Here is a 24,443-nt window from a genome sequence, read left to right on the forward strand (position 1 = left end):
GGAGGAGCGGAGGGCACGGGTAGGGTAGTATTTGGGTATCAGGTCAGTTATGTAGTTTGGGGCGGACATAACTGTATAATGGTTGGCGGTACTAAGTAGTTTTCTAGCAAAAAAAAGGTTTTCTACATGTAGAAGAATGTCAGAAATGGCCTGGACTGGAAGTGGTTAATGGCACCTGAACGCAGCAAGCGGACGAATGTTCTTCCACGCGGGACTCAGCACATAAACCGCTACATGAGCTGCTTTGGCAGCACACAGGACAGCCAACTGAAATGAACTGACCACCCTATGCACACAGCGACAAAACGCACACCAACCATCATAGTGTGAACGGGGCCTAATTCTGAGGAACAAGGACGGTGATTGGACGAGGAGCACTGTGGGACCTGAACACTGCTTTCCAGATAATTATCATCCCAGCCAGACAGTGCCAGGCAATGAGCATTTCCAGAACCAAGCTGAGCAATGGCTGCCTCCACAGCTCTCTCACTACCGTCCCCATTTATCATTAGTGAATGCAAAACAGAAATACAACCATTAACACAGCGGGAGGCAGCCTGCAGAACTTCAGCAGCAGAGGAACTACAAGACCCAGCATGCCCCGCTCCCTCTCAGAATGTTCTCACACCCCTCTCATGCTGGGTCTTGCAGCTCCTCCTCCCCCCGCTGTTCTCGGTATCAGTGGCGATGATTATCGGTCTCTCGGTAAAGTTACCCGGGCGCGGTGACTGGGCGGCCTCTGGAGAAGTTCATAGGATGTTCACCAGAGATTCCCCCTGTCTCCGCACTGGGATTGGACAAGCCCCGGGAGGCTCCTCCCTCGGACGTTACGTCTTCTGCGGTCCCCGTGTGCTGGAAGGAAGCAGAGCGGTGTGGTTGCTATGATACGGAATTGTGTGTCACTTCCTGCATCCCCACCCCATGAGATGTTTACATTGTATGCTGGGAAATATTTGTCTTTGGTTTTGAATAATAAAAAACTAAATATTACATAAAGCTGAATTGTTCTTGGAGGGGAGGGGGGAATAGACGTTTTAAAATAAATGATTGTTAACCACTTGTCTACCAGGAACTTTTTCCCCCTCCTGCCCAGGCTAATTTTCATATTTCTGCGCTGTCAAGCTTTGAATGACAATTGCACGGTCATGCAACACTGTACCCATATGACATTTTTATCATTTTTTTTCACAGAAATAGAACTTTCTTTTGGTGGTATTTAATCACCACTCTTTATTTTTTTGCACTTTAAATGAAAAAAGACTGTAAATTTTGAAAAAAAAGGTTTTCTTTGTTTCTATTATAAAATATTGCAAACAGGTAATTTTTCTGCTTTGATGTGCGTTGATGACAGTACTTTCCTCACACTGTGACAATTACATCCTTCCTGGAACTCTGAACTAAAAAAAAAACAGAACCGAGAACTCTAAACTCAGAACACATAACTCAGAACTTGGAAGTCAGAACTTAGAACGCAAAAGTTAAAACACAGGATTCTAAATACGGAACTCAGAACATGGAACTCGGAATTCCGAACATGGAACTCAGAATGTACAACTTGGAATATGGAGCTTGGAACATGAAACTGAGAACTTACAACTTGGAACTCAGATCTTAGAAATCAGAAGTAAGAAACTAGAACTCAGAATACAAGACACAGAACGTGGAGGCAGAGCACGGAACTCAGAACATAGAACTCAGAACATGGAATTCTGAATACGGAATTTGGAACTTAGAACTTGGAACTCAGTTCTTAGAAATCAGAATTAAGAAAATGGACCATTGAACTCAGAATACAGAACTTTAAGTACTGAGCTCAGGACATTGACTTTAGAACAAAGAACTCAGAACTTGGAACAGAGAACATAGAACATGTAATTCAGAATTCTGAATACGGAATTTGGAACACGGAACTCAGAACTTAGAATGTGGAATACAGAACTTGGAACATGAAACTGCGAACTTAGAAATTGGAACTCAGATCTCAGCAATCAGAATTAAGAAACTAGAACTCAGAATGGACCATGGAACTCAGAACTCTAAATACTGAACTCAGGACATGGAATTCAGAACAAAGAACTTGGAACATAGAACTGAGAACATGTAATTCCGAACACGTAATTTGGAGCATGGAAGGCAGAACTTGGAACTCAGATCTTGAAAATCAGAATTTAGAAAATGGACCACGGAACAAGGAACTCAGAATTACTAACATGGAATTTGGAACTCAGAACTTGGAACTTAGCACTTGGAATACAGAATTTGGAACAGGGAACTGAGAACTTAGAACTAAGTTAGAAATAAGAACTAAGAAAATGCAACATGGAACTCAGGACATGGAACTCAGAATTAAGGACACAACTTGGAGGCGGAGCAAAGAACTTGGAAATCAGAACTTAGAATTCAAAAGTTGGAACATGGAACACTAAATACTGTACTCAGAACACAGAATTTAGAACAAAGAACTCAGAACATTGAACTTAGAACTTGGAACATAGAACGTAGATCTCAGAACATGGAACTCGGATTTCCGAACACAGAACTCAGAACTTGGAATATGGAACTTGGAACTCGTAGGACAGATTTTATGAATTAGGATTAAGAAATTGGAACATTGAAACAATAACATAGAACTCAGAGCTTAAAACTCATATCTTAGAAATCAGAACTAAGAAATTGGCAGATGGAACACAGAAATGAGAACTTGGAATGTAGAACTCGGAACTTGGAACATGGAACTGTAAATCATTACTTAGAACTTGGAACCCGGAATCTGGATCTCAGAATACTTTTTATAGGTGCCAAAAATAGTGAAGACTGCTCCAGGCCAACTCTGGCTTATTTGTCTTATTTTGCAGCAGTGACACCGCAAGGTACGTGTTCAGTAATGATATTCCGGTTATTATTGTCGGCTATAATTAATAGAGGCAGCAAATCCCTGTATCCCATAGAAAATAGAACCAAAATCAGACTAGTATTAGTGTTTGTGTAGATGGACTTTGTTGAGGATTTCCGTGTTTAGAATAGAGCACTACTGGAAAACATTCAAACGTAAAATGTATAACTGCCAAGTGATTGCAATAACAACCCCCCACTTTGGTGTCGGTGGATACAACAATAACCCTCAGCATTGGTGCCAGTGGATGCAATAATAAACCCCATCATCCCAGCATTGGTGTCAGTGGATGCAATAATAACCCCTGCATTGGTGTCAGTGGATGCAATAACAACCCCCAGCATTGGTGTCAGTGGATGCAATAATAAACCCCATCATCCCAGCATTTGTATCAGCGAATGCAATAATAACCCCTGCATTGGTGTCAGTGGATGCAATAGCAACCCCCAGCATTAGTGTCAGTGGATGCAATAATAAACCCCATCATCCCAGCATTGGTGTCAGGGAATGCAATAATAACCCCTGCATTGGTGTCAGTGGATACAATAATAACGCCCAGCATTAGTGTCAGTGGATGCAATAATAAACCCCATCATCCCAGCATTGGTGTCAGTGAATGCAATAATAACCCCTGCATTGGTGTCAGTGGATACAATAATAACGCCCAGCGTTAGTGTCAGTGGATGCAATAATAAACCCCATCATCCCAGCATTGGTGTCAGGGAATGCAATAATAACCCCTGTATTGGTGTCAGTGGATACAATAATAACGCCCAGCGTTAGTGTCAGTGGATGCAATAATAACACCCAACATTGGTGTCAGTGGATGCAATAATAACCCCCAGCATTGGTGTCGGTGGATGCAGTAATAACCCCCAGCATTGGTGTCAGTGGATACAGTAATAACCCCCACCATTGGTGTCAGTGGGTGCATAAATAGCCCCCAGCATTGGTGTCAGTGCATGCAATATTAACCCCCAGCATCCAAGCACTAATGTCAGTGAATCCAATAATAACCCCCAGCATTGCTGTCGGTGGATGCAGTAATAACCCCCAGCATTGGTGTCAGTGGATACAGTAATAACCCACAGCATTGGTGTCAGTGGGTGCATAAATAGCCCCCAGCATTGGTGTCAGTGGATGCAATATTAACCCCCAGCATCCAAGCATTGGTGTCAGTGAATGCAATAATAACCCCCAACATTGGTGTCAGTGGATACAATAATAACCCTCAGTATTCCAGCTTAATCCCCTACTTAATCCCCTTTCTTTATTGATCATTGGCAGTACTATCAAATGACACCCCCTCTCCAATTATTGGTGGTCAGTGACAGTGCTATTAAATGTCTACCTTTATCGGTGGGTACTAATAGTGCTATTAAATGTCCCTCCCCCATCCCCTTTGTTGATGGTCATTGGCAGTGCTACTAAATGACCCCCCTTATTTGTGGTCAGTGCTCTTTCTATTAAATACCCCCCTTCATAGTTGATTACTGATAGTGCTATTAAATGACCCCCCCCCCCCGCCCTTTATTCATTGGCAGCTTTATGAAATGACCCCTCCTTTCATTGGTAGCTATACTAAATAGCCCCTTTAACAGTGACAGTGCTATTAAATGCTCCCCCCTTCATTGGTGGTCAGTGACAGTGCTATTAAATGCCTCCCTCCTTCCATTGGTGGTCAGTGGCAGTGTTCATTTGGTTTGCTTACCTGATTAACCCCTTTCCATGGTGCTTATTCACCACCTGGCTGATACTGTCAGGAAGAGATCCCTCTACCTAACTATACTGGCTTTATTTCAGTACAGGGGACTGAAATGCAAAGTATTGAACTACAGTCAGGTCCATAAATATTGGGACATCGACACAATTCTAAAATTTTTGGCTCTATACACCACCACAATGGATTTGAAATGAAACGAACAAGATGTGCTTTAACTGCAGACTGTGAGCTTTAATTTGAGGGTATTTACATCCAAATCAGGTGAACGGTGTAGGAATTACAACAGTTTGCATATGTGCCTCCCACTTGTTAAGGGACCAAAAGTAATGGGACAGAATAATAATCCTAAATCAAACTTTCACTTTTTAATACTTGGTTGCAAATCCTTTGCAGTCAATTACAGCCTGAAGTGTGGAACGCATAGACATCACCAGACGCTGGGTTTCATCCCTGGTGATGCTCTGCCAGGCCTCTACTGCAACTGTCTTCAGTTCCTGCTTGTTCTTGGGGCATTTTCCCTTCAGTTTTGTCTTCAGCAAGTGAAATGCATGCTCAATCAGATTCAGGTCAGGTGATTGACTTGGCCATTGCAGAACATTCCACTTCTTTCCCTTAAAAAACTCTTTGGTTGCTTTTGCAGTCTGCTTTGGGTCATTGTCCATCTGCACTGTGAAGCGTCCAATGAGTTGTGAAGCATTTGGCTGAATATGAGCAGATAATATTCCTGAAACACTTCAGAATTCATCCTGCTGCTTTTGTCAGCAGTCACATCATCAATAAATACAAGAGAACCAGTTCCATTGGCAGCCATACATGCCCACGCCATGACACTACCACCACCATGCTTCACTGATGAGGTGGTATGCTTAGGATCATGAGCAGTTCCTTTCCTTCTCCATACTCTTCTCTTCCCATCACTCTGGTACAAGCTGATCTTGGTCTCATCTGTCCATAGGATGTTGTTCCAGAACTGTGAAGGCTTTTTTACATGTCGTTTGGCAAACTCTAATCTGGCCTTCCTGTTTTTGAGGCTCACCAATGGTTTCCATCTTGTGGTGAACCCTCTGTATTCACTCTGGTGAAGTCTTCTGTTGATTGATGACTTTGACACACATACACCTACCTCCTGGAGAGTGTTCTTGATCTGGCCAACTGTTGTGAAGGGTGTTTTCTTCACCAGGGAAAGAATTCTTCGGTCATCCACCACAGTTGTTTTCCGTGGTCTTCCGGGTCTTTTGGTGTTGCTGAGCTCACCGGTGCGTTCCTTCTTTTTAAGAATGTTCCAAACAGTTGTTTTGGCCACGCCTAATGTTTTTGCTATCTCTCTGATGGGTTTGTTTTGTTTTTTCAGCCTAATGTTGGCTTGCTTCACTGATACTGACAGCTCTTTGGACCTCATCTTGAGAGTTGACAGCAACAGATTCCAAATGCAATTAGCACACTTGAAATGAACTCTGTACCTTTTATCTGCTCATTGTAATTGGGATAATGAGGGAATAACACACACCTGGCCATGGAACAGCTGAGAAGCCAATTGTCCCATTACTTCTGGTCCCTTAACAAGTGGGAGGAACATATGCAAACTGTTGAAATTCCTACACTGTTCACCTGATTTGGATGTAAATACCCTCAAATTAAAGCTGATAGTCTGCAGTTAAAGCACATCTTGTCCGTTTCATTTCAAATCCATTGTGGTGGTGTATAGAGCCAAAAATGTTAGAATTGTGTCGATGTCCCAATATTTATGGCCCTGACTGTACTTCCTTCATTGGTGATCAATGGCAGTGCTATTAAATTACCCCCTTCATTGGTGAACAGGGCCATTGAATTACCCCCTTCATTGGTGAACAGTGCCATTGAATTACCCCCTTCATTGGTGAACAGTGCCATTGAATTACCCCCTTCATTGGTGAACAGTGCCATTGAATTACCCCCTTCATTGGTGAACGGTGCCATTGAATTACACCCTTCATTGGTGAACAGTGCCATTGAATTACCCTCTTCATTGGTAAACAGTGTTATTGAATTCCCCCCCTTCATTGGTGAACAGTGCCATTGAATTGCCCCTCTTCACAGGTGAACAGTACTATTGAATTCCCCCCTCCCCTTCATTGGTGAACAGTGTCATTGAATTCCCTCCTTTTTTGGTGGACAGTGCTATTGAACTACCCCCTTCATTGGTGGACAGTGCTATTGAACTACCCCCTTCATTGGTGGACAGTGCTATTGAACTACCCCCTTCATTGGTGGACAGTGCTATTGAACTACCCCCTTCATTGGTGGACAGTGCTATTGAACTACCCCCTTCATTGGTGGATGGTGCTATTGAACTACCCCCTTCATTGGTGGACGGTGCTATTGAATTACACTTCAGCAGAGAAGCAGACACCCCTCCAGGTGAGACATAATCATGTAATCTCCTTTCTGAACCACAGGGTGCCGGTCCAATCCGTGACCTGAACATTCCAAGCAAATACAAAAAGAGGTTAACTGCACTTCAATCTTCAGAAACATTGCAAGCTTTTATTAATTAAATTAAAAAAATACAGACATCACAGACCCAGGATTCAGGATCGCAGCAACATAGTTAATGCGTTTCATGCAGAATGCACTTAGTTATAACTCTTTTTGCACTTGCTATTCAATTACCTCTTCACTGATGGACAGTGCTATTGAATCACCCCCTTTATTGGTGAAGAGTGCTATTGAATTACCCTCTTTATCAGTGACTAGTGCCATTGAATTTCTCCCTTCATTGCTGAACAGTGCCATTGAATTATCCCCTGTATTGGTGGACAGTGCCAGTGCTTATTAGGCCCTTGTTCATTGGTGCCCAATTGTTTTGCAGCTCTGGCCTTTAGTTGCTGAATGATTGTCAGCCCCGTGTTCCTGAACTATTATTAGACTTTCCATTGCCGACCCGGATTGCCTTTGACCTGTTTTTTCTCTGCTCCTAGCTTTGACCCCTGGCTTGGTCTACTGACTCTGCTGCTGCCTGATTACCTGTGTATGACCCAGGTTTATCCTCCTGACTTTACATCTGCCTGATCACCTGTGTTTGACCTTGACCTGTTCCTGATTCTTGTTCCTGCTGCTGCCTGCTGTCAAGTACTGCCTTCCACTTCTGGAGTCACTCCTTCTGGTCCTGACTTCTTCAGGTAATCATCATCTTCAGGCTCCTACAGCTGGAAACCCATGCTTCTTTGGGCTGAGCATCTCCTATACCTACCTCCAGGGGAGCCCTCTTGGCACTTTGGCCTCTGACCAAGTACGTGACAATATTCCAGCAATTGGAACCCCACTGACACTCTATCATTGTGCCCTGGATGCTTCAGGACAGCCTGTGGGTTACGGACACTTTGGAACCATGCAACAACAAGAAAACCTGCACTTAAATACACCTGAAAATTAAAAAAAAACTGAATAAAAACCCTGCGGCTGCTAGCACAACATCCCAATACAAGGCATGCACAGCTTTCTTTACTGTGGGACCGTGACCATATCCCAATACCGTACCACAGGATTTGGCAACTACATTACACATTCTCTAAAGTGGTAGGGCACTGGGACCATTATAGTGCAGGAGGATCACGAGTGTGGCATTGGTCGTTCAGTATAAGCAACATTTGGCATAAACAAAGGCACAATGTGCAGGCAAGTTCTTTCAGACTTTATGGATTACATTTATTACAGAAAATCCGTAAATTTTTTGGCTGTTGGTAACCCTGGAAGATTCAGCAGAATCCTGTCAGCTCTAAACCTCAAACGTCCTGACTGCCCAACCCTGTTTCTCACTATGGGTTGGCAAAGTATGTTAACCAGAATCATCTATCTTACCAACTGCTCAGTGTCTGCCACCCTTCTCTGCCAATCCCTCCACTGGCTTCCCATTGTCCAACAAATCCAATTCAAAATACTAACAACAACATACAAAGCTATTCACAACTCTGCCCCGAGCTATATCACCAATATTGTCTTCAAATGTTACCCAAACTGTCCTCTCTGATCCACTCATGATCTCCTGCTCTCAAGCTCCCATGTCTCCATCTCCGATGCTCACCTCCAGGATTTCACCAGAGCTTCTCCCATCCTCTGGAGCTCTCTACCTTAATCTGTCTGCCTATCCCCTACTATAGCTGCCTTTAGGCAATCCCTGAAAACTCATCTCCTCAGGGAAGCCTATCGTGCCTCCGCTTAAACATTTATCACTTCCATCAGCTCATTCCCTACAGTTATAACCCTTTGTACCACCCTATTAGATCGTAAACTCTTATGAGCAGGGCAATCTTAATCCTCTTGTTTTTTTTATTGTATTGTAACTGTACTGTCTCCCTTTATATTGTAAAGTGCTGCGCAAACTGTTGGCACTATATAAATCCAGTATAATAATAATAATACCAACTTGCCCACTGTGCACTTTCACCGCCTTCCACCCCAGGCCAATTATCAGCTTTCAGCGCTCTCACACTTTGAATGACTATTTGCGCGGTCATGCAACACTGTACCCATATGAATAATATAATAGTGTAGCGCTTGATAACATATAAAAACTAAAATAAATAAATTAGGTACATAAACCTAGTGACAACGCACATAGTGTCTAAAATATACGTGCTCTTAACAAGTGTAACTTAACTCATGAGTGAAAAAACCTCATAAAACATAATAGTGTAATTATAACCATACAACATACTATTGGTGTTAGTGCCACTCCTAATTAATGTAACATGTGATCGTGCCAAATCACTAAAGTAAATATATTGTCCAATATCCGAAAACACAAATATAAAACAGTGAAGTCCAAGTGATGCTTAGATACACATGCAATGTGTTAACATGGTGTCACTCGTGAGATATCCACTCTTCCACTTTGGCTGCAATGCCTCCTCACCTCCTTTCTACGACCCCTAGGGGCCAACAAGCCTTTTGGATCAACTTGGATCCTCAGCACTCCTGGATGGTACCTCTCAGGCTATCCTTCTGTTTTGACCTCCTCCGCACCTTTCCGCCTCACGGAGACCTCTACTCCGATCCTCTGTAAATCCTCACTCTCACAATGGTGAGTTCAAGAAAAGAGATCCTCCATAGTGTAGTAGTTAAAACACCAGCATTTTATTTGTAGAATAGAAAGTCACTCACATTTGTGTACAGCGTTTTCTTCTCCCCTGTATGGGTAAACTGCACTCATGTAAGGCTCTGGGAAAATGGCGTCCCGTACCGGAAGTGCGTCACTCGGGACTCCGGAAACTGCGTCTCTGCGTGCCTACGCGTTACGTCACGTACCTCGTGACTTCATCTGGGTACCGCTAGAGAGACTCAGATCTCTTTTATAATGAATGGGAGGTGTATACACCTCCCCTTCATTACCATGTATATGGCCGCCGCCATTTTCATGAAGCCTACTCCCAGGGATTTCTATTAGGCAAACAGCCTAGTGCTTAGATCATTACAATGTCTTTTATATACGATTAGTTAATCCACAACCTTCAACATTAGGCTATCTGTCTTAGCTGTGCTGACATAAATATATATTTAGTAACCTCTTTAATTAATGGCATAAAATAGATAAGAAATACATAAAAAACTTTTTAATTATTAAAAAATTCATATTAAAAATCAATATTCATAATTTTGATTAAATTGACTTATGAACATAATTAATTAATTCCCTGTACCCCCTGTCTACAAATATGACTAAATATAATCAGATACCCACCTCATATACTCACATGAGTATACACATATACCCATATGCGCAAATATAAATAGTAATCATATAAAAATGAATATTAAGTAAAAATAAATTTTTTATATATATATAGCAAAAACTAAAATCCTTTATGCTTGCAGTTTACCCATACATCACAATCTTAAAAGCTATCTTAAAATGGGTCTAAAGCATAAACTACTCAGCTTCCACAGTATATTTAATATAATAAAAAATACTAATTAAAAGATTAAAAATCACTAATAAAACAATTGAGGTCAAATTCAACGTTTAAACCTCTTGGGACCAAGGTTCTCATATCATGTATCCAACGCGACTCTGCTTGACTTAATGATTTGACCTTATTACTACCTCTCCAATGCTTTTTGTGTCTCTCTATGCCCCAAAATTTCATTTTACTAGGGTCCCTGTTATGGTATATGGAGAAATGTTTTGATACATTGTGTTTCGGATACCCTTTTAAAATATTTCTCACATGTTCCCCCAGTCTCTTCCATAGTGGTCTCTTGGTTCTGCCTATATATTGGTATCCGCATTCGCATTCCAGGCAGTACACCACTCCTATGGTTTTACACGTTATAAAATCTTTGATAGTATATTCCTGTCCAGTAGTGTTAACCCTAAAGCTTTTCCGTTTCATATTTTTTGTGGCTTTACAAGCAAGGCAATTTTTACATGGGAAAAAACCTATATCATTTAAAAAAGTCAGTCTATTTGTACATGGAGGATCTAGCACACTTTTTACCACCCTAGATTTGACCGTGGGTGCTTTGCGATACACAAACCTCGGATGGTCTGATATGACTGTAGTTAGCCCAGGATCCAATTTCAAAATATTCCAATGTCTTTTGAAAATTGATTCTATTTTTTTATATTGGATATTGTAATCCAATACTACAGGAACCTCTTCATTATTAATACCTTCTTTATTTTTATCTTTATCCTTCAATAGTTCCTTTCTTTCCATATTGCCAACTTCTCTTATCTTCTGAGTAATCATATCTTTTGAGTAACCTTTCTCTATAAATCTGGATCCCAGTTTATTCGCTTGTTTCAGATAATCTTCATGTCTAGTACAATTCCTCCTCACTCTCACAAACTGGCCTTTCGGTATATTGTATAGCCATGGAGGAAAATGGCAACTTCCCATTGGTATGTAGCCATTCCGGTCCACATCTTTAAAGAATGTTTTTGTTGTAAATGTACCATTCCCAAATATTATATTTAAATCTAGAAATTTAATTTCCTCTTTACTATGTTCCCATGTGAACTTTATATTTTTATCATTAGTATTCAATTTATATAGAAAATTCACCAATGCTGTTTCTTCTCCCTCCCATATTATTAAAACATCATCAATAAACCTCTTGTATACTTTTAGTTCTTCCGGATAGTTAGTATATATCTCCGTTTCCTCCCAACACGCCATAAAAATATTCGCCACACTTGGTGCATACCTAGCACCCATTGCTACGCCTCTTATTTGTTTATAGTAGGTACCGCTATGCCAAAAGTAATTGTGACTTAAAGAAAAGTCCAAGCATTCCAGCAGGTATTTCCTTTGGGTCCATGTTAAGTTACTATATTTTCTGAGTCCCCAGTCTACTGACTTCATTGCATCATCATGTCCTATTATTGTGTACAATGATGCCACGTCAGCACTGGCTGCATACAGTTTTTTTGTTCCTTTATACTCTTCTAAAATCTGTATCAGATGTTTTGTATCTCTTAGATAAGCCCTTGTGCTTTTCACTACTGGTTGCAGGAATTCATCTATATATTCCCCCATTCTGGCTAGTACCGATTCTATACCATTCACAATTGGTCTGCCAGGTGGGTTTTCATTATTTTTGTGAATTTTTGGGACTGTATAGATTACAGGTACCCTACATAGGTCAGGGACTAGATATTTGGATTCTTTCTTATTAAGAATCTTTTTTTCCAAACCTTTCTTTACCAGTTTTTCTAATTCCTTTTTATACATCAAAGTAGGATCCTTCCTTAACACTTGGTATGTAGATTCATCATTGAGCTGAGTGGAGAGTTCTTTCAAATAATAATCTTTCGATAATATGACAATCCCACCCCCTTTATCGGCTGGCCTAATCACTATATCCTCTCGTTTGGATAACCTCTTAATCCCTGTTTCTAGGCCTATATTTTTCTTTATTATCGGAACCTTCAATTTTTCTATATCCTGATTGACTAATTTCTTAAAAACCTCTATTTGGCTATTATTATTAATCTGTGGGTTAAAAAGTGATCTGTTTTTAAGATTAGTATGGGTAAAACTGCTACTCGGGGCATTACTAACACAATTTTTTGCCCCTGGTAATCCTATAAAATATTTTTTTATATTTAGTCTTCTGATGAATTTTTGGGTATCTATATAGACTTTAAATTTGTTCATGGCCGCAGGAGGGGCATATTTCAGGCCTCTATCCAATACCATAAGCTCCTCCTTGGATAATGAGGAGCCACTAATATTAAACACCCCATCCCCTATTGTTCTCTTTTTCTTTTGCTTTTTGAATCCGGCTCTACATCCCCTCCTTTTCTTGGGCTCTTTTTCTTTTCTCTTTGGGGGCTCCTCTCCCCTGGGTGTCTCTCTAAAAAATCCCCTTGTCTGTACTCCTGCCTCAACGGCTCAAACCTATTATAGGTGGGTATGGGGCTTCTATATTCATATCTTGGGGGATCCCACCTGTCATATAGATCTGGACCATCATACCTAGGTCCATATGGTCTTGGGATATATGGTCTTTGCTGGAAATTATTGTAATTGGGCCCCGGTGGGTAGTACGGCCTATTATTTTGATAATATCTATTATTATATGGCGGGCCTTTCTTATAGTTGTTGTTATTATTTGGTCCCCTATAGCCACCATTTCCATTTTTTGGTTTATAACCATTTTTTGGTGTTCTATAGTTCTGAGTGTTATCTTGCACTTGAATGGGTTGTTGATTCTTATAAATTGGTGCAGGACCGCCTTTATTTTCCTCTCTTTCTTTTACTGGAGTAGTATTGGTTGAGGCCAGCTCAACTTCATTATTCGCTGATTGCCATTTAAATACTTGATTTTTCTTCATATCGTTTGAATCTCTCTGGTATTTTTTTGTCTTCCTGTATTTAACTTCCTGGTCTACTCTTTCTAGGTCTTTATTGAGGCGATTCGTTAGATTTTGTATCTCTACTGTATCTTTGAATGGTACAATTTTTTCTTTAATCTCCCCTATTTGTTTATCCAAATTCCTCAATTTCCTTTGTTTCCTTTTCAACAGGAACATGACCAATTCCAGGCCTTTTTCATGGAAAAAATTAAACCATTCATCCACTGCTTCTGGATCTGTTAGCCCATCACAGATGGGTATATCCCATCTGATTCTTCTGGGCACTAGTTTATCTTGTAGATACTTTTCATGTGTCACTATGTCCCACCATAGTGACACTTTTTTCTCCATTAGGTGGCCTAACTTCCTATGTTGGGTTTCCAAATCACCCATAGGTCCCGTATTGGATTGATTAAAGACTTCCTCTAAGTTAATGGACCTGTTTTCCAGGAAGCCAAAAACATCCATAGTAGCTGCTAGAGGTAAGGATAGGTACTATACAATGAATATATTGGGAGTCCTCATGCGCTGCTATGGACCACCCTCCCCTTCCCTAGTTAACAGCCGCTAACACTCTGGCTGATGCCCACAAACAGTGTTCAAATAAATAATATAATAGTGTAGCGCTTGATAACATATAAAAACTAAAATAAATAAATTAGGTGCATAAACCTCGTGACAACGCACATAGTGTCTAAAATATACGTGCTCTTAACAAGTGTAACTTAACTCATGAGTGAAAAAACCTCATAAAACATAATAGTGTAATTATAACCATACAACATACTATTGGTGTTAGTGCCACTCCTAATTAATGTAACATGTGATCGTGCCAAATCACTAAAGTAAATATATTGTCCAATATCCGAAAACACAAATATAAAACAGTGAAGTCCAAGTGATGCTTAGATACACATGCAATGTGTTAACATGGTGTCACTCGTGAGATATCCACTCTTCCACTTTGGCTGCAATGCCTCCTCACCTCCTTTCTACGACCCCTAGGGGCCAACAAGCCTTTTGGATCAACTTGGATCCTCAGCACTCCTGGATGGTACCTCTCAGGCTATCCTTCTGTTTTGACCTCCTCCGCACCTTTCCGCCTCACGGAGACCTCTACTCCGATCCTCTGTAAATCCTCACTCTCACAATGGTGAGTTCAAGAAAAGAGATCCTCCATAGTGTAGTAGTTAAAACACCAGCATTTTATTTGTAGAATAGAAAGTCACTCACATTTGTGTACAGCGTTTTCTTCTCCCCTGTATGGGTAAACTGCACTCATGTAAGGCTCTGGGAAAATGGCGTCCCGTACCGGAAGTGCGTCACTCGGGACTCCGGAAACTGCGTCTCTGCGTGCCTACGCGTTACGTCACGTACCTCGTGACTTCATCTGGGTACCGCTAGAGAGACTCAGATCTCTTTTATAATGAATGGGAGGTGTATAGATATGAATATAGAAGCCCCATACCCACCTATAATAGGTTTGAGCCGTTGAGGCAGGAGTACAGACAAGGGGATTTTTTAGAGAGACACCCAGGGGAGAGGAGCCCCCAAAGAGAAAAGAAAAAGAGCCCAAGAAAAGGAGGGGATGTAGAGCCGGATTCAAAAAGCAAAAGAAAAAGAGAACAATAGGGGATGGGGTGTTTAATATTAGTGGCTCCTCATTATCCAAGGTGGAGCTTATGGTATTGGATAGAGGCCTGAAATATGCCCCTCCTGCGGCCATGAACAAATTTAAAGTCTATATAGATACCCAAAAATTCATCAGAAGACTAAATATAAAAAAATATTTTATAGGATTACCAGGGGCAAAAAATTGTGTTAGTAATGCCCCGAGTAGCAGTTTTACCCATACTAATCTTAAAAACAGATCACTTTTTAACCCACAGATTAATAATAATAGCCAAATAGAGGTTTTTAAGAAATTAGTCAATCAGGATATAGAAAAATTGAAGGTTCCGATAATAAAGAAAAATATAGGCCTAGAAACAGGGATTAAGAGGTTATCCAAACGAGAGGATATAGTGATTAGGCCAGCCGATAAAGGGGGTGGGATTGTCATATTATCGAAAGATTATTATTTGAAAGAACTCTCCACTCAGCTCAATGATGAATCTACATACCAAGTGTTAAGGAAGGATCCTACTTTGATGTATAAAAAGGAATTAGAAAAACTGGTAAAGAAAGGTTTGGAAAAAAAGATTCTTAATAAGAAAGAATCCAAATATCTAGTCCCTGAGATATGTAGGGTACCTGTAATCTATACAGTCCCAAAAATTCACAAAAATAATGAAAACCCACCTGGCAGACCAATTGTGAATGGTATAGAATCGGTACTAGCCAGAATGGGGGAATATATAGATGAATTCCTGCAACCAGTAGTGAAAAGCACAAGGGCTTATCTAAGAGATACAAAACATCTGATACAGATTTTAGAAGAGTATAAAGGAACAAAAAAACTGTATGCAGCCAGTGCTGACGTGGCATCATTGTACACAATAATAGGACATGATGATGCAATGAAGTCAGTAGACTGGGGACTCAGAAAATATAGTAACTTAACATGGACCCAAAGGAAATACCTGCTGGAATGCTTGGACTTTTCTTTAAGTCACAATTACTTTTGGCATAGCGGTACCTACTATAAACAAATAAGAGGCGTAGCAATGGGTGCTAGGTATGCACCAAGTGTGGCGAATATTTTTATGGCGTGTTGGGAGGAAACGGAGATATATACTAACTATCCGGAAGAACTAAAAGTATACAAGAGGTTTATTGATGATGTTTTAATAATATGGGAGGGAGAAGAAACAGCATTGGTGAATTTTCTATATAAATTGAATACTAATGATAAAAATATAAAGTTCACATGGGAACATAGTAAAGAGGAAATTAAATTTCTAGATTTAAATATAATATTTGGGAATGGTACATTTACAACAAAAACATTCTTTAAAGATGTGGACCGGAATGGCTACATACCAATGGGAAGTTGCCATTTTCCTCCATGGCTATACAATATACCGAAAGGCCAGTTTGTGAGAGTGAGGAGGAATTGTACTAGACATGAAGATTATCTGAAACAAGCGAATAAACTGGGATCCAGATTTATAGAGAAAGGTTACTCAAAAGATATGATTACTCAGAAGATAAGAGAAGTTGGCAATATGGAAAGAGAGGAACTATTGAAGGATAAAGATAAAAATAAAGAAGGTATTAATAATGAAGAGGTTCCTGTAGTATTGGATTACAATATCCAATATAAAAAAATAGAATCAATTTTCAAAAGACATTGGAATATTTTGAAATTGGATCCTGGGCTAACTACAGTCATATCAGACCATCCGAGGTTTGTGTATCGCAAAGCACCCACGGTCAAATCTAGGGTGGTAAAAAGTGTGCTAGATCCTCCATGTACAAATAGACTGACTTTTTTAAATGATATAGGTTTTTTCCCATGTAAAAATTGCCTTGCTTGTAAAGCCACAAAAAATATGAAACGGAAAAGCTTTAGGGTTAACACTACTGGACAGGAATATACTATCAAAGATTTTATAACGTGTAAAACCATAGGAGTGGTGTACTGCCTGGAATGCGAATGCGGATACCAATATATAGGCAGAACCAAGAGACCACTATGGAAGAGACTGGGGGAACATGTGAGAAATATTTTAAAAGGGTATCCGAAACACAATGTATCAAAACATTTCTCCATATACCATAACAGGGACCCTAGTAAAATGAAATTTTGGGGCATAGAGAGACACAAAAAGCATTGGAGAGGTAGTAATAAGGTCAAATCATTAAGTCAAGCAGAGTCGCGTTGGATACATGATATGAGAACCTTGGTCCCAAGAGGTTTAAACGTTGAATTTGACCTCAATTGTTTTATTAGTGATTTTTAATCTTTTAATTAGTATTTTTTATTATATTAAATATACTGTGGAAGCTGAGTAGTTTATGCTTTAGACCCATTTTAAGATAGCTTTTAAGATTGTGATGTATGGGTAAACTGCAAGCATAAAGGATTTTAGTTTTTGCTATATATATATAAAAAATTTATTTTTACTTAATATTCATTTTTATATGATTACTATTTATATTTGCGCATATGGGTATATGTGTATACTCATGTGAGTATATGAGGTGGGTATCTGATTATATTTAGTCATATTTGTAGACAGGGGGTACAGGGAATTAATTAATTATGTTCATAAGTCAATTTAATCAAAATTATGAATATTGATTTTTAATATGAATTTTTTAATAATTAAAAAGTTTTTTATGTATTTCTTATCTATTTTATGCCATTAATTAAAGAGGTTACTAAATATATATTTATGTCAGCACAGCTAAGACAGATAGCCTAATGTTGAAGGTTGTGGATTAACTAATCGTATATAAAAGACATTGTAATGATCTAAGCACTAGGCTGTTTGCCTAATAGAAATCCCTGGGAGTAGGCTTCATGAAAATGGCGGCGGCCATATACATGGTAATGAAGGGGAGGTGTATACACCTCCCATTCATTATAAAAGAGATCTGAGTCTCTCTAGCGGTACCCAGATGAAGTCACGAGGTACGTGACGTAACGCGTAGGCACGCAGAGACGCAGTTTCCGGAGTCCCGAGTGACGCACTTCCGGTACGGGACGCCATTTTCCCAGAGCCTTACATGAGTGCAGTTTACCCATACAGGGGAGAAGAAAACGCTGTACACAAATGTGAGTGACTTTCTATTCTACAAATAAAATGCTGGTGTTTTAACTACTACACTATGGAGGATCTCTTTTCTTGAACTCACCATTGTGAGAGTGAGGATTTACAGAGGATCGGAGTAGAGGTCTCCGTGAGGCGGAAAGGTGCGGAGGAGGTCAAAACAGAAGGATAGCCTGAGAGGTACCATCCAGGAGTGCTGAGGATCCAAGTTGATCCAAAAGGCTTGTTGGCCCCTAGGGGTCGTAGAAAGGAGGTGAGGAGGCATTGCAGCCAAAGTGGAAGAGTGGATATCTCACGAGTGACACCATGTTAACACATTGCATGTGTATCTAAGCATCACTTGGACTTCACTGTTTTATATTTGTGTTTTCGGATATTGGACAATATATTTACTTTAGTGATTTGGCACGATCACATGTTACATTAATTAGGAGTGGCACTAACACCAATAGTATGTTGTATGGTTATAATTACACTATTATGTTTTATGAGGTTTTTTCACTCATGAGTTAAGTTACACTTGTTAAGAGCACGTATATTTTAGACACTATGTGCGTTGTCACTAGGTTTATGTACCTAATTTATTTATTTTAGTTTTTATATGTTATCAAGTGCTACACTATTATATTATTTATTTGAACACTGTTTGTGGGCATCAGCCAGAGTGTTAGCGGCTGTTAACTAGGGAAGGGGAGGGTGGTCCATAGCAGCGCAGGAGGACTCCCAATATATTCATTGTATAGTACCTATCCTTACCTCTAGCAGCTACTATGGATGTTTTTGGCTTCCTGGAAAACAGGTCCATTAACTTAGAGGAAGTCTTTAATCAATCCAATACGGGACCTATGGGTGATTTGGAAACCCAATATAGGAAGTTAGGCCACCTAATGGAGAAAAAAGTGTCACTATGGTGGGACATAGTGACACATGAAAAGTATCTACAAGATAAACTAGTGCCCAGAAGAATCAGATGGGATATACCCATCTGTGATGGGCTAACAGATCCAGAAGCAGTGGATGAATGGTTTAATTTTTTCCATGAAAAAGGCCTGGAATTGGTCATGTTCCTGTTGAAAAGGAAACAAAGGAAATTGAGGAATTTGGATAAACAAATAGGGGAGATTAAAGAAAAAATTGTACCATTCAAAGATATAGTAGAGATACAAAATCTAACGAATCGCCTCAATAAAGACCTAGAAAGAGTAGACCAGGAAGTTAAATACAGGAAGACAAAAAAATACCAGAGAGATTCAAACGATATGAAGAAAAATCAAGTATTTAAATGGCAATCAGCGAATAATGAAGTTGAGCTGGCCTCAACCAATACTACTCCAGTAAAAGAAAGAGAGGAAAATAAAGGCAGTCCTGCACCAATTTATAAGAATCAACAACCCATTCAAGTGCAAGATAACACTCAGAACTATAGAACACCAAAAAATGGTTATAAACCAAAAAATGGAAATGGTGGCTATAGGGGACCAAATAATAACAACAACTATAAGAAAGGCCCGCCATATAATAATAGATATTATCAAAATAATAGGCCGTACTACCCACCGGGGCCCAATTACAATAATTTCCAGCAAAGACCATATATCCCAAGACCATATGGACCTAGGTATGATGGTCCAGATCTATATGACAGGTGGGATCCCCCAAGATATGAATATAGAAGCCCCATACCCACCTATAATAGGTTTGAGCCGTTGAGGCAGGAGTACAGACAAGGGGATTTTTTAGAGAGACACCCAGGGGAGAGGAGCCCCCAAAGAGAAAAGAAAAAGAGCCCAAGAAAAGGAGGGGATGTAGAGCCGGATTCAAAAAGCAAAAGAAAAAGAGAACAATAGGGGATGGGGTGTTTAATATTAGTGGCTCCTCATTATCCAAGGAGGAGCTTATGGTATTGGATAGAGGCCTGAAATATGCCCCTCCTGCGGCCATGAACAAATTTAAAGTCTATATAGATACCCAAAAATTCATCAGAAGACTAAATATAAAAAAATATTTTATAGGATTACCAGGGGCAAAAAATTGTGTTAGTAATGCCCCGAGTAGCAGTTTTACCCATACTAATCTTAAAAACAGATCACTTTTTAACCCACAGATTAATAATAATAGCCAAATAGAGGTTTTTAAGAAATTAGTCAATCAGGATATAGAAAAATTGAAGGTTCCGATAATAAAGAAAAATATAGGCCTAGAAACAGGGATTAAGAGGTTATCCAAACGAGAGGATATAGTGATTAGGCCAGCCGATAAAGGGGGTGGGATTGTCATATTATCGAAAGATTATTATTTGAAAGAACTCTCCACTCAGCTCAATGATGAATCTACATACCAAGTGTTAAGGAAGGATCCTACTTTGATGTATAAAAAGGAATTGGAAAAACTGGTAAAGAAAGGTTTGGAAAAAAAGATTCTTAATAAGAAAGAATCCAAATATCTAGTCCCTGACCTATGTAGGGTACCTGTAATCTATACAGTCCCAAAAATTCACAAAAATAATGAAAACCCACCTGGCAGACCAATTGTGAATGGTATAGAATCGGTACTAGCCAGAATGGGGGAATATATAGATGAATTCCTGCAACCAGTAGTGAAAAGCACAAGGGCTTATCTAAGAGATACAAAACATCTGATACAGATTTTAGAAGAGTATAAAGGAACAAAAAAACTGTATGCAGCCAGTGCTGACGTGGCATCATTGTACACAATAATAGGACATGATGATGCAATGAAGTCAGTAGACTGGGGACTCAGAAAATATAGTAACTTAACATGGACCCAAAGGAAATACCTGCTGGAATGCTTGGACTTTTCTTTAAGTCACAATTACTTTTGGCATAGCGGTACCTACTATAAACAAATAAGAGGCGTAGCAATGGGTGCTAGGTATGCACCAAGTGTGGCGAATATTTTTATGGCGTGTTGGGAGGAAACGGAGATATATACTAACTATCCGGAAGAACTAAAAGTATACAAGAGGTTTATTGATGATGTTTTAATAATATGGGAGGGAGAAGAAACAGCATTGGTGAATTTTCTATATAAATTGAATACTAATGATAAAAATATAAAGTTCACATGGGAACATAGTAAAGAGGAAATTAAATTTCTAGATTTAAATATAATATTTGGGAATGGTACATTTACAACAAAAACATTCTTTAAAGATGTGGACCGGAATGGCTACATACCAATGGGAAGTTGCCATTTTCCTCCATGGCTATACAATATACCGAAAGGCCAGTTTGTGAGAGTGAGGAGGAATTGTACTAGACATGAAGATTATCTGAAACAAGCGAATAAACTGGGATCCAGATTTATAGAGAAAGGTTACTCAAAAGATATGATTACTCAGAAGATAAGAGAAGTTGGCAATATGGAAAGAAAGGAACTATTGAAGGATAAAGATAAAAATAAAGAAGGTATTAATAATGAAGAGGTTCCTGTAGTATTGGATTACAATATCCAATATAAAAAAATAGAATCAATTTTCAAAAGACATTGGAATATTTTGAAATTGGATCCTGGGCTAACTACAGTCATATCAGACCATCCGAGGTTTGTGTATCGCAAAGCACCCACGGTCAAATCTAGGGTGGTAAAAAGTGTGCTAGATCCTCCATGTACAAATAGACTGACTTTTTTAAATGATATAGGTTTTTTCCCATGTAAAAATTGCCTTGCTTGTAAAGCCACAAAAAATATGAAACGGAAAAGCTTTAGGGTTAACACTACTGGACAGGAATATACTATCAAAGATTTTATAACGTGTAAAACCATAGGAGTGGTGTACTGCCTGGAATGCGAATGCGGATACCAATATATAGGCAGAACCAAGAGACCACTATGGAAGAGACTGGGGGAACATGTGAGAAATATTTTAAAAGGGTATCCGAAACACAATGTATCAAAACATTTCTCCATATACCATAACAGGGACCCTAGTAAAATGAAATTTTGGGGCATAGAGAGACACAAAAAGCATTGGAGAGGTAGTAATAAGGTCAAATCATTAAGTCAAGCAGAGTCGCGTTGGATACATGATATGAGAACCTTGGTCCCAAGAGGTTTAAACGTTGAATTTGACCTCAATTGTTTTATTAGTGATTTTTAATCTTTTAATTAGTATTTTTTATTATATTAAATATACTGTGGAAGCTGAGTAGTTTATGCTTTAGACCCATTTTAAGATAGCTTTTAAGATTGTGATGTATGGGTAAACTGCAAGCATAAAGGATTTTAGTTTTTGCTATATATATATAAAAAATTTATTTTTACTTAATATTCATTTTTATATGATTACTATTTATATTTGCGCATATGGGTATATGTGTATACTCATGTGAGTATATGAGGTGGGTATCTGATTATATTTAGTCATATTTGTAGACAGGGGGTACAGGGAATTAATTAATTATGTTCATAAGTCAATTTAATCAAAATTATGAATATTGATTTTTAATATGAATTTTTTAATAATTAAAAAGTTTTTTATGTATTTCTTATCTATTTTATGCCATTAATTAAAGAGGTTACTAAATATATATTTATGTCAGCACAGCTAAGACAGATAGCCTAATGTTGAAGGTTGTGGATTAACTAATCGTATATAAAAGACATTGTAATGATCTAAGCACTAGGCTGTTTGCCTAATAGAAATCCCTGGGAGTAGGCTTCATGAAAATGGCGGCGGCCATATACATGGTAATGAAGGGGAGGTGTATACACCTCCCATTCATTATAAAAGAGATCTGAGTCTCTCTAGCGGTACCCAGATGAAGTCACGAGGTACGTGACGTAACGCGTAGGCACGCAGAGACGCAGTTTCCGGAGTCCCGAGTGACGCACTTCCGGTACGGGACGCCATTTTCCCAGAGCCTTACATGAGTGCAGTTTACCCATACAGGGGAGAAGAAAACGCTGTACACAAATGTGAGTGACTTTCTATTCTACAAATAAAATGCTGGTGTTTTAACTACTACACTATGGAGGATCTCTTTTCTTGAACTCACCATTGTGAGAGTGAGGATTTACAGAGGATCGGAGTAGAGGTCTCCGTGAGGCGGAAAGGTGCGGAGGAGGTCAAAACAGAAGGATAGCCTGAGAGGTACCATCCAGGAGTGCTGAGGATCCAAGTTGATCCAAAAGGCTTGTTGGCCCCTAGGGGTCGTAGAAAGGAGGTGAGGAGGCATTGCAGCCAAAGTGGAAGAGTGGATATCTCACGAGTGACACCATGTTAACACATTGCATGTGTATCTAAGCATCACTTGGACTTCACTGTTTTATATTTGTGTTTTCGGATATTGGACAATATATTTACTTTAGTGATTTGGCACGATCACATGTTACATTAATTAGGAGTGGCACTAACACCAATAGTATGTTGTATGGTTATAATTACACTATTATGTTTTATGAGGTTTTTTCACTCATGAGTTAAGTTACACTTGTTAAGAGCACGTATATTTTAGACACTATGTGCGTTGTCACTAGGTTTATGTACCTAATTTATTTATTTTAGTTTTTATATGTTATCAAGCGCTACACTATTATATTATTTATTTGAACACTGTTTGTGGGCATCAGCCAGAGTGTTAGCGGCTGTTAACTAGGGAAGGGGAGGGTGGTCCATAGCAGCGCAGGAGGACTCCCAATATATTCATTGTATAGTACCTATCCTTACCTCTAGCAGCTACTATGGATGTTTTTGGCTTCCTGGAAAACAGGTCCATTAACTTAGAGGAAGTCTTTAATCAATCCAATACGGGACCTATGGGTGATTTGGAAACCCAATATAGGAAGTTAGGCCACCTAATGGAGAAAAAAGTGTCACTATGGTGGGACATAGTGACACATGAAAAGTATCTACAAGATAAACTAGTGCCCAGAAGAATCAGATGGGATATACCCATCTGTGATGGGCTAACAGATCCAGAAGCAGTGGATGAATGGTTTAATTTTTTCCATGAAAAAGGCCTGGAATTGGTCATGTTCCTGTTGAAAAGGAAACAAAGGAAATTGAGGAATTTGGATAAACAAATAGGGGAGATTAAAGAAAAAATTGTACCATTCAAAGATACAGTAGAGATACAAAATCTAACGAATCGCCTCAATAAAGACCTAGAAAGAGTAGACCAGGAAGTTAAATACAGGAAGACAAAAAAATACCAGAGAGATTCAAACGATATGAAGAAAAATCAAGTATTTAAATGGCAATCAGCGAATAATGAAGTTGAGCTGGCCTCAACCAATACTACTCCAGTA

General features: G+C 39.2%; 1 protein-coding gene across 1 annotated transcript in view; it reads right to left on the minus strand.

Annotated features, from left to right (window-relative positions):
• SPATA6 (spermatogenesis associated 6) overlaps positions 1–754 on the minus strand; it is a 114,723-nt gene extending 113,969 nt beyond the window's left edge. The window contains exon 1 of the mRNA XM_089684445.1: positions 716–754. The gene's annotated coding sequence lies outside the window, so the exon portion shown is untranslated. The remainder of the gene's footprint in view (positions 1–715) is intronic.
• Between the last annotated feature and the right edge of the window lie 23,689 nt (positions 755–24,443).

This window comes from Staurois parvus, unplaced genomic scaffold (genome assembly GCF_062004578.1).
Source record: "Staurois parvus isolate SC_StPar_1 unplaced genomic scaffold, SC_StPar_1.0 ptg000347l, whole genome shotgun sequence".
In the NCBI taxonomy this organism is placed as follows: Eukaryota; Metazoa; Chordata; class Amphibia; order Anura; family Ranidae; genus Staurois; species Staurois parvus.